Here is a 12,998-nt window from a genome sequence, read left to right on the forward strand (position 1 = left end):
ATCCTACTATAGGACAAAATACGTCTTTTTGCAAAACTTATTACATTTCTGTTAGCATTTTTACAAACTTTTAACCTTTTTAATATTCATATAAGTTTTACATTCTTTATATTATTCTGTGAAGAAAAATAAGTTATTCATTTTAATCTAGGCAAGAACAACTTTTTATGAAGATGTACAGTTAATTTTGTTAATTAAGACTTACAATTTTTTTAAATTGTAGATATCTTATTAACATTTAAACTTATGTATTAATATAATAAACTTAAGTATTAATATAAGCGCTTATTTAATTTTTGGCCATTTGAATAGAGCTCTTTTAAAGATTTCTAGTAATTTATATTTACCATCCGGAGGTATCACAATATACGTTGACATTGAACGAACAGACAGACAAACACAGAACAATTACAACACATTAACAGAAATATATAATTTATTTACAGTTGACTCATAACTCTTACTTTCTTGGTATAGCTGCTTTTAAATCCTTTTTTATATAGCATATCATAGATTATACCCTTCAAGATTTCTTCTGGACTTCATGTTGCCTGTAATAAGCCAGGAGGGAATCTTTTACCTTCCTGCTCCACAGCAGAAGTGACCCTATCTATAAGGTGAGTATAGGTGTCCGGGTCCTAGAGCTGACACATGGTAAGCCATGGATTAAAGGGGAGAAGAAGGTCCCAATATACTTGAAGCTGTTTGAAAGAGATCTTACACCGGTGAGTGTCTAGGAGACCGGCGAGGGCCTGAACTTGTGGGGCTTGCTTAGCAGATAGGATGTTACCCATTGCTAATGGCCTTTTGGAGCCAATAAGAAAAGGGGCCCTTACCTTGAGAGCGCGGTGATGGGAGCCGAGGTGCGCGGTGAGACGAGGGGTCAGAGACGATGGGACTCCGACGGTGGTCATGGGCCAAGAGAAGGCCCCGACGAGGGGAGGGCGGGACGACGAGCAGTGGAGCAAGGCAAAGGGGAGCAAGCGCAGAGGGGAGGAGGCAGAGGTGAAGGCAGGGGTGGAGGTGCTCAGGCACGCGCTCCTGAGAGTTTTATTGGCGCCTCTTAATCATAGCGGGTCGGTATAAGCCCCCGACATGGAAGGAGAAAGCCATCCAGCGATTCTCCCAGACCACCGTGGATCATATGAGGTCACCAAGGTTCAGGAGCAGCAATGCAGAGCGAAAAGATAGGGGTGAGAAGAGAGGAGAGCGTAGGGCTATGGTAGGGTTACTTCAGACGTGCAAGCGCGTGCTCCCGAGAAATCTAAGGCTCCTCTTAATCATAGCGGGTCAGTATAAGCCCCCAACATGGAAGGAGAAAGCCATCCAGCAATTCTCCCAGACCGCCGTGGATCGTATGAGATAGCCAAGGCTCAGGTAGCAGCAATGTTGCACGAGAGAAGTCCCAAGGTGAGAAGAGAGGAGGGCGTAGGGCTGTCGTAGGATTACTTCAGACATGCAAACGCGCGCTCCTGAGAAATCCAAGGCTCCTCTTAATCATAGCGGGTCGGTATAAGCCCCCAACATGGAAGGAGAAAGCCATCCAGCGATTCTCCCAGACCGCCGTGGATCATATGAGGTAGCCAAGGCTCAGGTAGCAGCAATGTTGCACGAGAGAAGCCCCATGGAGAGAAGGGGGGGGCACCAGGTTATGGAGTGAGGCTGTGGTGGGGTTGCCTTGCCCCACGTTGGGCGCCAGCTGCGGCGGCTTGCTCGGTCGGTAGAGGTGGGGTCTGGCTGCAGACGAGGGGTCGGTCCAGCTTTGGACAAGGGGTTGGTCCCGCTTGGGACTAGGGGTCGGTCCCGCTTGGGACGAGGGGTCGGTCCGGCAGCAGACGAGGGGTCGGTCTCACAAGGGGTTGCGCGGTTCAGCTGACAGGGTCGCCCGGCGAAGCCGGCGATGAAGGGGTCGCCCGGAGAAGCAGGCGACGAACTGGGGACAAGGGAGGCCAGGCCCTTGTTGGGGGCTCTCAGGACTGGAGGGCGCATGGCAGAAAAACTACCGCGGAGACAAGGTAAACACGCAAGTCCACTTTATTGAGGGAGAGGCAACAGTTTTATAGGGGCTGGGGAAGGCTGATTGGTCGAAGCCATGCCCTGTTCTGATTGGTTGCCGGCAAAAGGTCAGTGGGCGGTACTGGACGGGGGAGGGGTGGTGGTTAGGGATTGGCTGTCGCTGTTGCTGGGGGAAGGGGCAGGGTTTAGGGATTGGTGGCTGCTGTTGCTGGGGTGGAGGGCAGACTTGAGTTTCCCGCCCACGCCTGGCTGTTGCTGCTGTCAGGGGAGGGAAAAGTGCAGACTGGATTTTTCCGCCCACGCCTGGCTGTTGCTGCTGTCGGGGGAGGGGAAAAGGGCAGACTGGAATTTTCCGCCCTGCGCCTGCGCAGGGAGAAGGAAGAAGAAGGGTACTGCCCCACAGGCATCGTGTGACACCACCCGGGAGGAGGGGCGGCCGCGGAAGCATGGCTGCCGAGAAGGGGAGACCCGGGGGCACTCTGCGCCCATGCCGAGCTTCCTTCAGGGATGGCGGTGAGTCCAACAAGCCACCCTATTATGGGGGCAGCGGCTTGGCCTGCCGCGGCCGCTCCCCTGCCGGGCCACACTTCAGCCCAAGGGGTGACCGCAACCACATCACATCTAACCACCATCACAGCAGCCACCATGGCCACTTTCTCCACACCAATGCCACATTTTCTTCAATTACTAATCACAATAGTTCATGAATAGAATATCAGTAAGTCCACTCTAATCAATACTCTATTCCTCCATCCTGTGGAACTTAGAATGGTTGTGTCCACTCCATATCTATATCAAGAGGGGGCTTAGATTCCACGTGGATGCTGGATGCAATTCTCCTGCTTTCACTTCTAGGCACTCTTGGCCTCCATGTTAGCTGAGTGGGGTAATGTCAATAAACCAGAGTGTAGAACTTGTAAGTCTATTGAGGCTCAGGGCCTGGCTATCACATGGTCAGTCCAGAGATTCAAGTCCCCTGGGTATACATTAAACCCCAACGCCAACTACAGTACTGTTAAAGTCACAGGAGAGGCTTGTGGACAAAGATCACATCTGAGTCCAGCTCCATCACACAGAAATGCAAACTCCAAAGTAGGGCCAACTGACATGGCACTGAACTCCATCTGCCATGACCATAGAATCTGTGGGTCTCTGTTGCCCTCAGAAGAACCAATACCTGGGGTTTTGTCTACTTTATCTGTCTCTGGGACTCTGCTCAGGTGTGCATAAGGGCAACCCATCTGATAACCTCTCAGCTTTTTTTGGAGACTCATAGCCATATAAACTCATTTGTCTTTTCGATTTCCCCCTTTTATTCAGGTCAAAAAGGATTTCAACTCCTGGTATTACATGCAGACTGAGATATCCTGCTGGTCTGAGTTGACCCTTTTATTCAAGGTCATTTTCTAGTTACATCATCAGCTGGTACTTGGGAGTAATCCCTTGGTTCCAGGGAGGCTCATCCACAGGAGGCATGTCCCATGCTGGGGAGAAGGCAACACATTTACATGCTGAGTTTGGCTTCGAGACTGGCCACATTTGAACAACATGTAGGCTCTCAGGAGGTAACTCTTAGGCACCCTACAGCTCTAGGCCTTGTTCTTATTTCAGATGCACAGGCTCACAAGCATAGTCATTAGTATCAAGGGCTCATTGTTGGACCTTCCTTCTTTTTTGGTCTTTGCTGTTGTACTTGGGGGGTTGTTGCTGTTCCTTTAGAGACTGTGATAGAGCTCCCCTGGCTAGGAATTCAGCACTCCCTCAGTTGTTGTTTTTAATTGTAACCACTATGACAATATCCAAACATTTTTATGTACCCTGGATATATGCCTTGGAGAACTCCCTGCCAACCATGTGTCCCCTGTCAATAACCTCCCACAACAGTATTCCTCCCCTGCCATTGTTGAACCTCTCTGTGATTCAAAACTTCTTCAAAAATGAAGCCCAATATATTGCCAGGTTCCATTAATAGTAAAATGGAATATAATGATGAGTTTAAAAGTTAGATATAGAATACATATTAATTTAGAAAAATTAAGGTAAAAATAAATTGGGGTATCAAAAAATTAAAAAATACAAAAGCTTTGTTTCTGATGTTTTGCCTTCCATCACTGCAAGTGTTGCCCTGTATGCAAATTGGCAAGGCAACTTCTTCTGTCTTTTCCTCAGTGTCTACATCCTTTCTTTTTCTTTTTTTCCTAATTATTAAGCTTATGTTCACAAAAGTTTTAGATCACAATAATTCATATATACAATATATAGTACTCCCACATATCCAACATAAAACCCTTTTCCCTTCCACAGCAATAATCTTTTTACATATTCATAGTATACGTACTGAAACTGATGTACAGATATTGAGACAATAGCTTTCAAACAAGGTAACATTTGGGTTTACATTGTGGTTTATATTTTAGACTACATGATTTTCTAAATTTTTAGTTATCTTATGTTTTACATTATGATTTACATTTTAGCCTATCAGCCCCTATATATTTTTGGTGTAATTTAACATGCTTTATATCCATCCTTGTGTAATTTTGTGGATCACTTCTATTGCCCACACAGCTACATTGATTCCATCTATTCAATATCTCTTTCCCGCTCCCCTTAGGGCCCACAGTGACAGTCAATCTTCATTCCTTGAAGGGCCATGTTGAGAGATACTTGCAACAGTGTTGAAGGCTTGATATACTCAACTGCCCTAATGCATTGGGAGCCACCATTTCTCTCAAGAGATACAATTCCCTCTATTTGAGAACATCAATCCGCCCCAGGATGTGGGTATACCTTCACTCCCATTATTTTGGTCTCTATCCAATGATAACCCATTGTGGCAAAATGAGCACTCACACACTCCCTAGGAGCCTCTCCTGCATTGGATTACTCCCTTTAAGCATCTTAAACAGGTAACCTTCCTTATCATATTTTTGAAAAAGTTTTCTGAGCATTATACTCTCAACCAAATACCTGATAATCTTCTATGTTCGTATGTTCCCCCACCCTCCTCCCAATTTCTTGGGCAATATTACCCATCCTCCCATCCCTGGCCCCCCTCAAGCTCACAAAGCCTCACCCAAAGGTAACCCTATTCCCCCATTTTATCCCTTCCTTGTACAAATACTTACCACCACCTTATCATAGATTTCACCCATGTAGGTGCCAGCTTACATCCTTCCTCTACCCCCCATTTTCCTTTAAGCCTATCATCCAGTCTCTAGCTCTATGGGGCAGCTTGGTTTACTTATTTCATATCATTAAGGTCATGTAGTATTTGTCCTTCAATGCCTGGGTTGCTTCACTTGACATAAGATTCTCAAGATTCACCCATGTTATCACGTGTGTTTGTAGTGTATTCATTCTTAAAACTGAGTAGTATTCCATTGTATGTATATACCACATTTTATTTATCCATTCATCTGTTGATGGGCATTTGGGTTGATTCCAACTTTTGGCAATAGTGAACAATGCTGCTATGAACATTGTTGTGCATATATTGGTTTGTGTCCTTGTTTTCAGTTATTTTGGGTATATACCCAGCAGTGGAATTGCTGGGTCATATGGCAAATCTATAGGTAGTTTTTTGAGAAACTGCCAAACTGTCCTCCAGAATGGCTGGATCCTTCTGCATTCCCACCAGCAGTGGATGAGTGTTCCCATTACTCCACATCCTCTCCAGCATTTGTCATCTTCTGTTTTTTTCATAGCTGCCAATCTTATGGGAGTAAGATGGTATCTCATTGTAGTTTTGATTTGCATTTCCCTAATAGCTAGAGATTTGGAGCATTTTTTCATGTGATTTTAGCCATTTGTATTTCTTCTTTGGAGAAGTGTCTGTTTAAATCTTTTTCCCATTTTTTAAATGGTTTGTTTGTCTTTTTATTTTTGAGATATAGGAGTTCTTTATATATGCAGGTTATAAGTCTCCTATCAGATATATGGTTACCAAATATTTTCTCCCATTGGGTAGGCTCTTTTCACTTTCTTGACAAATTCCTTTGAGGTGCAGAAGGCTTTAATTTTGAGAGGTCCCATTTATCTATTTGTTCTTTTGCTGCTCGTGCTTTTGGTGTGATATTCATGAAGTCATTTCCTATTACAAGGTCCTATAGATGTTTCCCTACACTGCTTTCCAAGGTCTTTATGGTCTTGGCTCTTATATTTAGGTCTTTGATCCATCTTGAGTTGATCTTTGTATAAGGTGTGAAATGGTTATCCTCTTTCATTCTTCTACATATGGATATCCAGTTCTCCAGGCACCATTTGTTGAAGAGATCATTCTCTCCCAGTTGAGAGGGTTTGGTGGCTTTATCAAATATTATATGACTATATATATGAGGATCTATATCAGAACTCTCAATTTGGTTCCATTGGTCTGTGTGTCTCTCCTTGTGCCAATACCATGCTGTTTTCACTACTGTAGTTTTGTAGTATGTTTTGAAGTCAAGTAGTGTGATTCTTCCAATTTAGTTTTTCTTTTTCAATATCTTGGGCTATTCAGGGCCTCTTTCCTTTCCAAATAAATTCCATAGCTAGTTTTTCTAGTTCCTTAAAGAATGCTGTGTTGATTTTTATTGGGATTGCATTGAATGTGTAAATAAGTTTTGGTAGGATAGACATCTTAATAATATTTAGTCTTCCTATCCATGAACAGGGAATATTCTTCCATTTATTTAGGTCTTCTTTGATTTCCTGGAACAGTCTTATGTAGTTCTCTGTGTATAAGTTTTTTACATCTTTAGTTAAATTTTTTCCTAGGTATTTGATTTTTCAATTTTCTATCGTAAGTGGTATTTCTTTCTTGATTTCCTCCTGAGCTTGCTCATTATTGGTGTACAGAAATACTACTGATTTTTGCACATTGATCTTATAACCTGCAACTTTACTAAACACATTTATGTGTTCTAGAAGCTTTGTTGTAGACCTCTCAGGATTTTCTATGTATAGGATCATGTCATCTGCAAATAATGAAATTTTGACTTCTTCCTTTCGAAATTGAATGTGTTTTATATCTGGTTCTTGCCTTAGTGCTCAAGCAAGTACATGTCATCTGCAAATAATGAAATTTTGACTTCTTCCTTTCGAAATTGAATGTGTTTTATATCTGGTTCTTGCCTTAGTGCTCAAGCAAGTACTTTTAAGACAATGTTAAATAGAAGAGGTGATAGAGGGCATCTTTGTCTTGTTCCTGATGTTAGAGGGAAAGATTTTAGGATTTCACCATTGTAAACAATGTTGGCTGTGGGTTTTTCATATATACTCTTTATCATGTACAGAAAATTTCCTTGTATTCTAGTCTTTTGCAGTGTTTTTTATCAAGAAAGTGTGTTGTATTTTGTCAAATGATTTTTCTGCATCTATAGATATAATCGTGTGATTTTTTCCATTCAATCTGTTTATATGGTGTATTACATTGATTGATTTTCTTATGTTGAATCATCCTTGCATACCCAGAATGAATTCCCCTTGGTCATGGTGTATAATTCTTTTAATGTGTTGTTGAATACAGTTAGCAAGTTGCGGTCACCCCTCGGGCTGAAGAGTGGTTTGCTGGCCTGGCGGGGGAGCAGCCGCGGCAGGCCAAGCCGCTGCCCCCATAATAGGGTGGCTGGTCGGACTCACCGCCACCCCTGAAGGGAACTCGGCATGGGCGCAGAGTGCCCTCGGGTCTCCCCTTCTCGGCAGCCATGCTTCTGCGGCCGCCCCTCCTCCCGGATGGCGCCACCCGATGCCTTGTGGGGTGGCACCCTTCTTCTTCTTTCTCCCTGCGCAGGCGCAGGGCGGAAAATTCCAGTCTGCCCTTTTCCACTCCCCCGACAGCAGCAACAGCCAGGCGTGGGCGGAAAAATCCAGTCTGCCCTTTTCCCCTCCCCCGACAGCAGCAACAGCCAGGCGTGGGCGGGAAACTCAAGTCTGCCCTCCACCCCAGCAACAGCAGCCACCAATCCCTAAACCCTGCCCCTTCCCCCAGCAACAGCGACAGCCAATCCCTAACCACCACCCCTCCCCCGTCCAGTACCGCCCACTGACCTTTCGCTGGCAACCAATCAGAACAGGGCATGGCTTCGACCAATCAGCCTTCCCCAGCCCCTATAAAACTGTTGCCTCTCCCTCAATAAAGTGGACTTGCGTGTTTACCTTGTCTCCGCGGTAGATCTTCTGCCGTGCGCCCTCCAGTCCTGAGAGCCCCCGACAAGGGCCTGGCCTCCCTTGTCCCCAGTTCGTCACCTGCTTCTCTGGGCAACCCCTTCGTCGCCTGCTTCTCCGGGCGACACCTTCGTCACCGGCTTCGCCGGGCGACCCCGTCAGCCGAACCGCGCAACCCCTTGTGAGACCGATCCCTCGTCTGCTGCCGGACCGACCCCTCGTCCCAAGTGGGACCGACCCCTCGTCCCGAGCGGGACCGACCCCTCGTCCTGAGCTGGACCGACCCCTCGTCCGCAGCCAGACCCCACCTCTACCGACCGAGCAAACCGTCGCAGTTGGCGCCCAACGTGGGGCAAGGCAACCCCACCACAGCCTCACTCCATAACCTGGCGGCCCCCCCCCTCCTCCCTTCTCACTGTGGGGCTTCTCTCATGCAACATTGCTGCTACCTGAGCCTTGGCTACCTCATATGATCCACGGCGGTCTGGGAGAATCGCTGGATGGCTTTCTCCTTCCATGTTGGGGGCTTATACCGACCCGCTATGATTAAGAGGAGCCTTGGATTTCTCGGGAGCGCGCGTTTACATGTCTGAAGTAATCCTACGACAGCCCTACGCCCTCCTCTCTTCTCACCTTGGGACTTCTCTCGTGCAACATTGCTGCTACCTGAGCCTTGGCTATCTCATACGATCCACGACGGTCTGGGAGAATCGCTGGATGGCTTTCTCCTTCCATGTTGGGGGCTTATACTGACCCGCTATGATTAAGAGGAGCCTTAGATTTCTCGGGAGCACGCGCTTGCACGTCTGAAGTAACCCTACCATAGCCCTACGCTCTCCTCTCTTCTCACCCCTATCTTTTCGCTCTGCATTGCTGCTCCTGAACCTTGGTGACCTCATATGATCCACGGTGGTCTGGGAGAATCGCTGGATGGCTTTCTCCTTCCATGTCGGGGGCTTATACCGACCCGCTATGATTAAGAGGCGCCAATAAAACTCTCAGGAGCGCGTGCCTGAGCACCTCCACCCCTGCCTTCACCTCTGCCTCCTCCCCTCTGCACTTGCTCCCCTTTGCCTTGCTCCACTGCTCGTCGTCCCGCCCTCCCCTCGTCGGGGCCTTCTCTTGGCCTGCGACCACCGTCGGAGTCCCATCGTCTCTGACCCCTCGTCTCACCGCGCACCTCGGCTCCCATCGCCGCGCTGTCAAGGTAAGGGCCCCTTTTCTTATCGGCTCCAAAAGGCCATTAACAATGGGTAACATCCTATCTGCTAAGCAATCCCCGCAAGTTCGGGCCCTCGCCGGTCTCCTAGACACTCACCGGTGTAAGATCTCTTTGAAACAGCCCCAAGTCTTCTGTAACCGCGGCCCCCCATGCCGCCATCGCTCTCAAGCAGCTCCAGCCCTGCTAAACGGCCCGCAACCCGCTTTCCCCGGCCCGTGGCCTGCTTTCTAGCATCTAATAACGTTTCTGCTTTTGTCTCCCCATACTTCTGCGGAGCTTCCTCCTGTCTCGACCTCACTCCTCTTCTCAGCTATCCAAAGTGTCCTTTCTCGGCCCCTGCCCCCCTCCTTTTTTTTGCTTGAACCCCCATTGCGTTGCAGATTGGGCCGCCCCATGTCGGCCCGCCCCTTTAACATCGGCCTCTCTCGCGCCCGTGGAGACTTTGGCCTTCTTGTGGTCCTCGCCTACATCTCCACCACTCTCGATGCTGCCGCCACCACCACTGCTGGTGCCCTGACACGACTTGTCCTCACCGCTGCGATCCTCCAGACCATCACACCGTCTGCCTCTACCGCTCTTCGCCGCCAAGAAGAGATCAACTACCTGTAACGCGCTGTCATTCAGGACTTTTAACAGCAGATAGACCTTATAGCCGCCGAGATCAACAAGAATTGGACATTGGCCACCCTTGCTTGCAACGGCAAGATACCGCCCCCCAAATTGTACCTTTATATCCCCGGCATACTCACCTCCCTCTTCAGCCCCACTTCCCTCATTGCTTACTGCCTCTTGGGCCTCAGCTACTTGTTGCTACTGCCATCCTGGCACTTATTTGAAAAGAAGGGGGAAATGCGGTCACCCCTCGGGCTGAAGAGTGGTTTGCTGGCCTGGCGGGGGAGCAGCCGCGGCAGGCCAAGCCGCTGCCCCCATAATAGGGTGGCTGGTCGGACTCACCGCCACCCCTGAAGGGAACTCGGCATGGGCGCAGAGTGCCCTCGGGTCTCCCCTTCTCGGCAGCCATGCTTCTGCGGCCGCCCCTCCTCCTGGATGGCGCCACCCGATGCCTTGTGGGGTGGCACCCTTCTTCTTCTTTCTCCCTGCGCAGGCGCAGGGCGGAAAATTCCAGTCTGCCCTTTTCCCCTCCCCCGACAGCAGCAACAGCCAGGCGTGGGCGGAAAAATCCAGTCTGCCCTTTTCCCCTCCCCCGACAGCAGCAACAGCCAGGCGTGGGTGGGAAACTCAAGTCTGCCCTCCGCCCCAGCAACAGCAGCCACCAATCCCTAAACCCTGCCCCTTCCCCCAGCAACAGCGACAGCCAATCCCTAACCACCACCCCTCCCCCGTCCGGTATCGCCCACTGACCTTTCGCTGGCAACCAATCAGAACAGGGCGTGGCTTCGACCAATCAGCCTTCCCCAGCCCCTATAAAACTGTTGCCTCTCCCTCAATAAAGTGGACTTGCGTATTTACCTTGTCTCCGCGGTAGATCTTCTGCCGTGTGCCCTCCAGTCCTGAGAGCCCCTGACAAGGGCCTGGCCTCCCTTGTCCCCAGTTCGTCGCCTGCTTCTCTGAGCGACCCCTTCATCACCTGCTTCTCTGGACGACCCCTTTGTCGCCGGCTTCGCCGGGCGACCCCGTCAGCCGAACCGCGCAACCCCTGTGAGACCGATCCCTCGTCTGCTGCCTGACCGACCCCTCGTCCCGAGCGGGACCGACCCCTCGTCCAGAGCTGGACCGACCCCTTGTCCGCAGCCAGACCCCACCTCTACCGACCGAGCAAACCGTTGCAGCAAGTATTTTGTTGAGGAATTTTGTTTCTAGGTTCATTAGAGAAATTGGTCTGTAATTTTCCTTTCTTGTGGTGTCTTTGTTTGGCTTTGGTACTAGGGTAATGTAGACATCATAGAATGAGTTAGGTAATGTTCCTTCTGTTTCAATTTTTTGGAAGAGTTTCAGCAAGATAGGCATTAGTTCCCTCCAGAATGTTTTGTAGAATTCACCTGTGAAGGTATCTGGCCCTGGGCTCTTCTTAGTTGGGAGGTTTTTAATGACTGATTCTATCTCTTTACTTGTGATTGGTTTATTGAGATCATCAATTTCTTCTTTCATCAATATAGACTCTTATGTGTTTCTAGGAATTTTTCCATTTCCTCTGAATTGTCATTTTTGTTGGAATAAAGTTTTTAAAGTATCCTCTTATGATAGTCTTTATTTCTGTGGGGTCAGTGGTGATATCTCCTTTCTCATTTCTTATTTTATGTATTTGCATCTTCTCTCTTTTTTTCTTTGTTAGTCTAGCTAAGAGTTTGTCAATCTTATTGATCTTCTCAAAGAACCAGCTCTTGGTTTTGTTTATCTTTTCAAATGCTTTCTTCTTTTCTATTTCATTTAGTTCTTCTCTTGTCTTTGTACTTTCTTTCTTTCTTCTTCCTGTGGGGTTACTTTGTTGTTTTTTTACTAATTCCTTCAAATGTGCAGTTAGTTCTTCAATTTTTGCTCTTTCTTCTTTTTTGATGTATGAATTTATGGCTATAAATTTTGCTCTCATTACTGCTTTTGCTGCGTCCCATAAGTTTTTGTATGTTGTGTTATCATTAGTTTCAAGGTAGTAATTTCTTTTGAGATTTCCTCTTTGACCCACTGTTTTTTTAAGAGAGTGCTGTTTAATTTCCATATCTTAGTGTGAAATCTGGGCCTCTGGCCCTTGCAGATTTCCAGCTTCACTCTACCATGGTCAGAGATATTATTTTGTATGATTTTGATCTTTCTGAATTCATTAAGCCTTTCTTTGTGGCCTAGCATATGGTCTATCTTGGAGAATGACCCATGTGCACTTGAGAAAAATGTATATCCTGCTGTATTCTGTTGTAATGATCTGTAAATGTCTATTAGGTCCAGCTCCTCTTTTATACTGTTCAAAGTTTTTGTTTCTTTATTGATTCTCTTTTGAGATGTTTTGTCCAAAGTTGATAGTGGTGTATTAAAGTCTCCCACTATAATAGAGGCATCTATTCTTTCACTTAGTTTTTCCAGCGTTTGCCTCATGTATTTGGAGGCACCCTTGTTAGGAGCATAAATATTTATGATTGTTCGTTCTTCTTGAAAGATTATACCTTTCACTAATATGTAGTATCCATTTTTGTCTCTCACAATTGTTTTGCATTTAAAGTCTATTTTGTCTGGTATTAATATAGCTATTCCTGTCTTTTTTTTTTTTTTTTTTTGGTTATTGTTTACTTGTAAGATTGTTTTCCAGCCATTCACTTTCAACCTCCTTGAATCCCTGGGTCTAAGATGTGTTTCTTGTAGACAGCATATAGATGGGTCATATTTCCTTATGCAATCTTCCAGTCTGAATCTTTTGATAGGTAAGTTTAATTCATTGACATTCAGTGTTATTACTTTCAAGGTATTATTTATGTTAGCCATATTTTGTTTGGACTTGTGTTTGTCATATTTTGTTTGCTTATTTCCTTTAAATTTTGTCTTTTTTGTGTGTGTGTTGCTCTTATGCTCTCCTCCAACTCTCCCTCTCCTGTTTTTTTCTTTCTTCCTGCAGAACTCCCTTTAGTATTTCTTGAAGGGCAGGGTTTCTTATTGGCACACTCAATTT

This window comes from Dasypus novemcinctus, chromosome 4 (genome assembly GCF_030445035.2).
Source record: "Dasypus novemcinctus isolate mDasNov1 chromosome 4, mDasNov1.1.hap2, whole genome shotgun sequence".
Lineage (NCBI taxonomy): Eukaryota > Metazoa > Chordata > Mammalia > Cingulata > Dasypodidae > Dasypus > Dasypus novemcinctus.